Source organism: Arachis stenosperma, chromosome 2, assembly GCF_014773155.1.
Source record: "Arachis stenosperma cultivar V10309 chromosome 2, arast.V10309.gnm1.PFL2, whole genome shotgun sequence".
Taxonomy (NCBI): Eukaryota; Viridiplantae; Streptophyta; class Magnoliopsida; order Fabales; family Fabaceae; genus Arachis; species Arachis stenosperma.
In genome coordinates, this window is record NC_080378.1 from 97,651,589 (window position 1) to 97,659,167 (window position 7,579).

Here is a 7,579-nt window from a genome sequence, read left to right on the forward strand (position 1 = left end):
AGGACCTTGAAGCGAAAGCTAAGAGAAGCTAAGGCACAACTCTCTGTAGAGGACCTGACCGAATTCTTCAAAGAAGAAGAAGACATGGCAGCCGAAAATAACAATAATGCAAACAATGCAAGGAAGGTGCTGGGTGACTTTACTGCACCTACTCCCGACTTCTATTGGAGAAGCATCTCTATCCCTGCCATTGGAGCAAACAACTTTGAGCTTAAGCCTCAATTAGTTTCTCTAATGCAACAGAATTGCAAGTTCCATGGACTTCCAATGGAAGATCCTCATCAGTTTTTAGCTGAATTCTTGTAAATCTGTGACACAGTCAAGACTAATGGGGTTGACCCTGAGGTCTATAGACTGATGCTATTCCCTTTTGCTGTATGAGACAGAGCTAGAATATGGTTGGACTCTCAACCTAAAGAAAGCCTGGACTCTTGGAAAAAGCTAGTCAATGCCTTCTTGGCAAAGTTCTTTCCACCTCAAAGATGGAGTAAGCTTAGAGTGGAAGTCCAAACCTTCAGACAGAAGGATGGAGAATCCCTCTATGAAGCTTGGGAAAGATACAAACAATTAATCAGAAAATGTCCTTCTGACATGCTTTCTGAATGGAGCATCATAGGTATTTTCTATGATGGTCTTTCTGAACTATCCAAGATGTCTTTGGATAGCTCTGCTGGAGGATCTCTTCATCTGAAGAAGACGCCTACAGAGGCTCAAGAGCTAATTGAAATGGTTGCAAATAACCAATTCATGTACACTTCTGAAAGGAATCCTGTGAACAATGGGACTAGTCAGAAGAAAGGAGTTCTTGAGATTGACACTCTGAACGCCATTTTGGCTCAGAATAAAATATTGACTCAACAAGTCAATTTGATTTCTCAAAGTCTGTCTGGAATGCAAAATGCACCAAGCAGTACTAAGGATGCTTCATCTGAGGAAGAAGCTTATGATCCTGAGAACCCTTCAATGGAAGAGGTGAATTACCTAGGAGAACCCTATGGAAATACCTATAATTCTTCATGGAGAAATCACCCAAATCTCTCATGGAAGAATCAAGAGAGACCTCAACAAGGTTTCAATAATAATGGTGGAAGAAACAGGTTTAACAATGGCAAACCTTTTCCATCATCTTCTCAGCAACAGACAGAGAATTCTAAGCAGAACCCCTCTGACTTAGCAACCATGGTCTCTGATCTAATCAAAACCACTCAAAGTTTCATGAATGAAACAAGGTCATCCATTAGAAATTTGGAGGCACAAGTGGGACAGCTGAGCAAGAAAATTACTGAACTCCCTCCAAGTACTCTTCCAAGCAATACAAAAGAAAATCCAAAAGGAGAATGCAAGGCCATCAATATGGCCGGATTTGGAGAGGATGAAGAGGACGTGGACGCCACTGAGGAAGGCCTCAATGGGCGTGCACTAGCCTCCACAGAGTTCCCTAATGAGGAACATTGGGAATCTGAGGCTCAAAACGAGACCATAGAGATTCCATTGGACTTACTTCTGCCTTTCATGAGCTCTGATGAGTATTCTTCCTCTGAAGAGGATGAGTATGTCACTGAAGAGCAAGTTGCTAAATACCTTGGAGCAATTATGAAGCTAAATGACAAGTTATTTGGAAATGAGACTTGGGAGAATGAACCTCCTTTGCTCACCAAAGAACTGGATGACTTGTCTAGGCAGAAATTACCTCAAAAGAGACAAGATCCTGGGAAATTTTCCATACCTTGTACCATAGGCACCATGACCTTCAAGAAGGCTCTGTGTGACTTAGGGTCAAGTGTAAACCTCATGCCTCTCTCAGTAATGGAGAAGCTAGGGATCTTTGAGGTACAAGCTGCAAGAATCTCACTAGAGATGGCAGACAACTCAAGAAAACAAGCTTATGGACTTGTAGAGAATGTGTTGGTTAAGATTGAAGACCATTACATCCCTACTGATTTCATAGTCCTAGAGACTGGGAAGTGCATGGATGAAACCATCATCCTTGGCAGACCCTTCCTAGCCACAACAAAGGCTGTGATTGATGTTGATAGAGGTGAACTGTTCATTCAAGTGAATGGAGAATCCTTTGTGTTTAAGGCTCAAGGATATCCCACTGTCACCATGGAGATGAAGCATGAAGAGCTTCTCTCAAATCAGAGACAAGCAGAGCCCCCACAGTCAAACTCTAAGTTTGGTGTTGGGAGGCCACAACCAAACTCTAAGTTTGGTGTTGAACCCCCACATTCAAACTCTAAGTTTGGTGTTGGGAGGTTCCAACATTGCTCTGAGTATCTGTGAGGCTCCATGAGAGCCCTCTGTCAAGCTACTGACATTAAAGAAGTGCTTGTTGGGAGGCAACCCAATGTTATATTTTATCTATTTTCTTTTGTTATTTTACTTTATTTTGTAGGTTGATGATCATGAGAAGTCACAAAATTAATTGAAAAAGCAAAAACAAAATGAAAAACAGGAAGAAAAACAGCACACCCTGGAGGAAGATGCTGCTGGCGTTCAAACGCCAGTAAGCCTAGCAGTTGGGCGTTAAACGCCAGAGAAGGGCAAGAACCTGGCGTTAAACGCCAGGAATGGGCACCAACCCGGCGTTTAACGCCAGAAATGGCTCAAAACGTGATTTTTGATGCCATTTGGTGCAGGGATGACTTTTCCTTGACACCACAGGATCTGTGGACCCCACAGGATCCCCACCAACCCCACCACTCTCTCTCTTCTTCCCCCATTCACCAATCACCTCAATACCTCTTCCCCAAAAACCCCTCACCTATCAAATCCCATCTTTCTCTTCACCACTCACATCCATCCTTCATAAAACCCCACCAACCTCACCCTTCAAAATTCAAACCACTTTCCCTCCCAAACCCACCCATAATGGCCGAACCCCACCTCCCCTCTCTCCTATATAAACCCTTCTTCAATCCTTCATTTTCACACAACCTAAACACCACTTCTCACCCTCTTTTGCCGAATACACCACCATTCCCTTCTTCCTCATTTCTTCTTCTTCTACTCTCTTCTTTCTTCTTTTGCTCGAGGACGAGCAAACATTTTAAGTTTGGTGTGGTAAAAGCGTTGCTTTTTCGTTTTTTCATAACCATTTATGGCATCCAAGGCCGGAGAAACCTCTAGAAAGAGGAAAGGAAAGGCAAAAGCTTCCACCTCCGAGTCATGGGAGATGGATAGATTCATCTCAAGGGTGCATCAAGACCACTTCTATGAAGTTGTGGCCTTGAAGAAGGTGATCCCCGAGGTCTCCTTTTCACTCAAAAAGGGTGAATATCTGGAGATCCGCCATGAGATCCGAAGAAGAGGTTGGGAAGTGCTTACCAACCCCATTCAACAAGTCGGAATCTTGATGGTTCAAGAGTTCTATGCCAATGCATGGATCACCAAGAACCATGATCAAAGTATGAACCCGGATCCAAAGAATTATCTTACTATGGTTCGGGGGAAATACTTGGATTTTAGTCCGGAAAATGTAAGGGTAGCATTCAACTTGCCTATGATGCAAGGAGATGAACATCCTTACACAAGAAGGGTCAACTTTGATCAAAGGTTGGACCAAGTCCTCACAGTCATATGTGAAGAGGGCGCACAATGGAAGAGAGATTCAAGAGGCAAGCTGGTTCAATTGAGAAGGCATGACCTCAAGCCCGTGGCTAGAGGATGGTTGGAGTTTATCCAACGCTCAATCATTCCCACTAGCAACCGTTCCGAAGTTACTTTAGACCGGGCCATCATGATCCATAGCATCATGAGTGGAAAAGAAGTGGAAGTTCATGAGGTCATAGCCCAAGAACTCTACAAGGTGGCGGATAAGTCCTCTACCTTAGCAAGGTTAGCCTTTCCTCACCTCATTTGTCACCTCTGTTATTCAGTTGGAGTTGACATAGAGGGAGACATCACCATTGATGAGGATAAGCCCATTACCAAGAAAAGGATGGAGCAAACAAGAGACCCCTCTCATCATGAGATCCCTGAGATACCTCAAGGGATGCACTTTCCTCCACAAGACTATTGGGAGCAACTAAACACCTCCCTAGGAGAATTGAGTTCCAACATGGGACAACTAAGGGTGGAGCACCAAGAACACTCCATTCTCCTCCATGAAATAAGAGAAGATCAAAGAATCATGAGAGAGGAGCAACAAAGGCAAGGAAGAGACATTGAGGAGCTCAAACACTCCATAGGACCTTCAAAAGGAAGGAAGAGCCGCCATCACTAAGGTGGACCCGTTCCTTGATTTCCTTGTTATTTATTCTTCTGTTTTTTTCGAATTTTAGTGCTTTATGTTTATCTATGTTTGTGTCTTATGATCATTAGTGTCTTAATGTCCATGCCTTAAAGTTATGAATGTCCTATGAATCCATCACCTTTCTTAAATAAAAACGTGCTTAATTGAAAAAGGATAAGAATTGCATGAATTTTGAATTTTATAACAGTTTGATTATCTTGATGTGGTGGCAACACTTTTGCTCTCTGAATGTATGCTTGAACAGTGCATATGTCTTTTGAATTTGTGGTTCATGAATGTTGGCTCTTGAAAGAATGATGAAAAAGGAGACATGTTACTGAGGATCTGAAAAATCATAAAAAAAAATGATTCTTGAAGCAAGAAAAAGCAGTGAATACAAAAAAAAAAAGAGAGGCGAAAAAAAAAACGAAAAAAAAAAGAGAAAAAGAAAGAAATAAAGTTGTGATCCAAGGCAATAAGAGTGTGCTTAAGAACCCTGGACACCTCTAATTGGGGACTCTAGCAAAGCTGAGTCACAATCTGAAAAGGTTCACCCAATTATGTGTCTGTGGCATGTATGTATCCGGTGGTAATACTGGAAGACAGAGTGCTTTGGGCCACAGCCAAGACTCAATAAGTAGCTGTGTTCAAGAATCATCATACTTAACTAGGAGAATCAATAACACTATCTGGACTCTGAGTTCCTAAAGAAGCCAATCATTCTGAATTTCAAAGGATAGAGTGAGATGCCAAAACTATTCAGAGGCAAAAAGCTAAAAGCCCCGCTCATCTAATTAATACTGATCTTCATAGATGTTTTTGGAGTTCATTGCATATTCTCTTCTTTTTATCTTATTTGATCTTCAGTTGCTTGGGGACAAGCAACAATTTAAGTTTGGTGTTGTGATGAGCGGATAATTTGTACGCTTTTTGGCATTGTTTTTAGTATGTTTTTGGTAGTTTTAGTTGAGTTCTTAGTATATTTTTATTAGTTTTTAGTTAAAATTCACTTTTCTGGACTTTACTATGAGTTTGTGTGTTTTTCTGTGATTTCAGGTATTTTCTGGCTGAAATTGAGGGATCTGAGCAAAAATCTGATTCAGAGACTGAAAAGGACTGCAGATGCTGTTGGATTCTGACCTCCCTACATTCGAAGTGGATTTTCTGGAGCTACAGAAGCCCAATTGGCGCGCTCTCAACGGCGTTGGAAAGTAGACATCCTGGGCTTTCCAGCAATATATGATAGTCCATACTTTGCCCAAGATTTGATGGCCCAAATCGGCGTTCAAAGTCACCTACAGAAATTCCAGCGTTAAACGCCGGAACTGGCACCTAATTGGGAGTTAAACGCCCAAACTGGCATAAAAGCTGGCGTTTAACTCCAAGACAAGTCTCTACACGAAAATGCTTCATTGCTCAGCCCAAGCACACACCAAGTGGGCCCGGAAGTGGATTTTTATGTCATTTACTCATCTTTGTACACCTTAGGCTACTAGTTTTCTATAAGTAGGACCTTTTACTATTGTATTTTTAATAGAGAGCTTTTGATCATGTTTTGATGATTGAACCCTCTTTGGGAGGCTGGCCATTCGGCCATGCCTAGACCTTGTTCTTATGTATTTTCAACGGTGGAGTTTCTACACACCATAGATTAAGGTGTGGAGCTCTGCTGTACCTCGAGTATTAATGCAATTACTACTGTTCTTCTATTCAATTCCGCTTGTTCTTTGTCCAAGATATCACTTGTTCTTCAACTTGATGAATGTGATGATCCGTGACACTCATCATCATTCTCACCTATGAACAAGGTGACTGACAACCACTCTTGTTCTACAAGCATTCGAGGCTCTAGTGTTTATCTCTTGGATTACAGATACACGATGCATGGTTGATCGCCTGACAAACGAGCCAGCCATTCCGTGAGATCAGAGTCTTCGTGGTATAGGCAAGAACTGATGGCGGCATTCAAGAGAATCCGGAAGTTCTAACCTTGTCTGTGGTATTCTGAGTAGGATTCAATGATTGAATGACTGTGACGTGCTTCAAACTCCTAGCAGGCGGGGCGTTAGTGACAGACGCAAAAGAATCGATGGATTTTATTCCGGCCTGACCGAGAACTGACAGATGATTAGCCATGCTGTGACAGAGCATCGGGACGTATTTTCACTGAGAGGATGGGAGGTAGCCACTGACAACGGTGAAACCCTACACGAGCTTGCCATGGAAAGGAGTAGGAAGGATTGGATGAAGGCAGTAGGAAAGCAGAGAGACGGAAGGGAAGGCATCTTTATTCGCTTATCTGAAGCTCTCACCAATGATATACATAAGTATCTCTATCTTTATCTTTATGCTTTATTCGTTTATCACTATACCCATTTGAGTCTGCCTGACTGAGATTTACAAGGTGACCATAGCTTGCTTCATACCACCAATCTCCGTGGGATCGACCCTTACTCGCGTAAGGTTTATTACTTGGACGACCCAGTGCACTTGCTGGTTAGTTGTGCGAAGTTGTGTTTATGCCATGGTATTGAGCACCAAGTCTTTGGAGCCATTACTAGGGATTGTTTGTGTTTTGAAAAGCAGTGATCACAATTTCGTGCACCAACAGACTCCATGTAGTGGGGTTCTCAGGACTTTCAGTATATTCAGCAATGAAATTGGCAAGTTATTGTGATTTGATGGCTATCCGAGTTTCGTATCTTAAGTCGAACTCGGACAGCTCCACCGCCCATTGCGAAATTCTCCCAGCCAAGTCGGTTTTTTGTAGGATATTTTTCATTGGTTGATTAGTATGGACTTTAATGGTATGGGCCGGAAGTAAGCTCGATGCCTCCAAGATGTAAGAACAAGAGCATAAGTAAACTTCTCTATCTTTTGATAAGCTCTGCCCCTTATAAGGCTTTACTGATGAAGTAGATAGGTCATTGCCCCTTTTTGTCTTCTCGAACCAGGGCTGAGGCTATAACCCGACTTCCAACTGATAAGTACAGGACGAGCTCTTCCCCTTTCTCAGGTCGGGAAAGTATAGGTGGTTGTCCCAAGAATGTCTTGAAGTATTGGAATGCTTGCTCACATTCTGGAGTCCATTCAAATTGCTTTCCTTTCCTTAGAATTGAGTAGAGGGGAAGTGATTTTAGAGCTGACCCTACCAAAATCTGGATAAAGTGGCCAACTTTTAATTTAGTTGTTGGACATCTTTAACGCAGGTCGGACTCTTCATATTGAGTATGGCTTGGCATTTATCGAGATTTTCTTTTATGCCTCTTTGGGTCAACATGAACCCTAGGAATTTTCCAGCTTTTACTGCAAAGGTGCATTTTGAGGAATTTAGCCTCATTTCAA

General features: G+C 42.3%; 1 non-coding gene across 1 annotated transcript; it reads right to left on the reverse strand.

The window, feature by feature from the left end:
- Positions 1–489: 489 nt before the first annotated feature.
- LOC130964774 (small nucleolar RNA R71) lies at positions 490–597 on the reverse strand. Its single transcript, XR_009080848.1, has one exon. It is a non-coding gene; the product is annotated as a small nucleolar RNA R71 (small nucleolar RNA).
- Between the last annotated feature and the right edge of the window lie 6,982 nt (positions 598–7,579).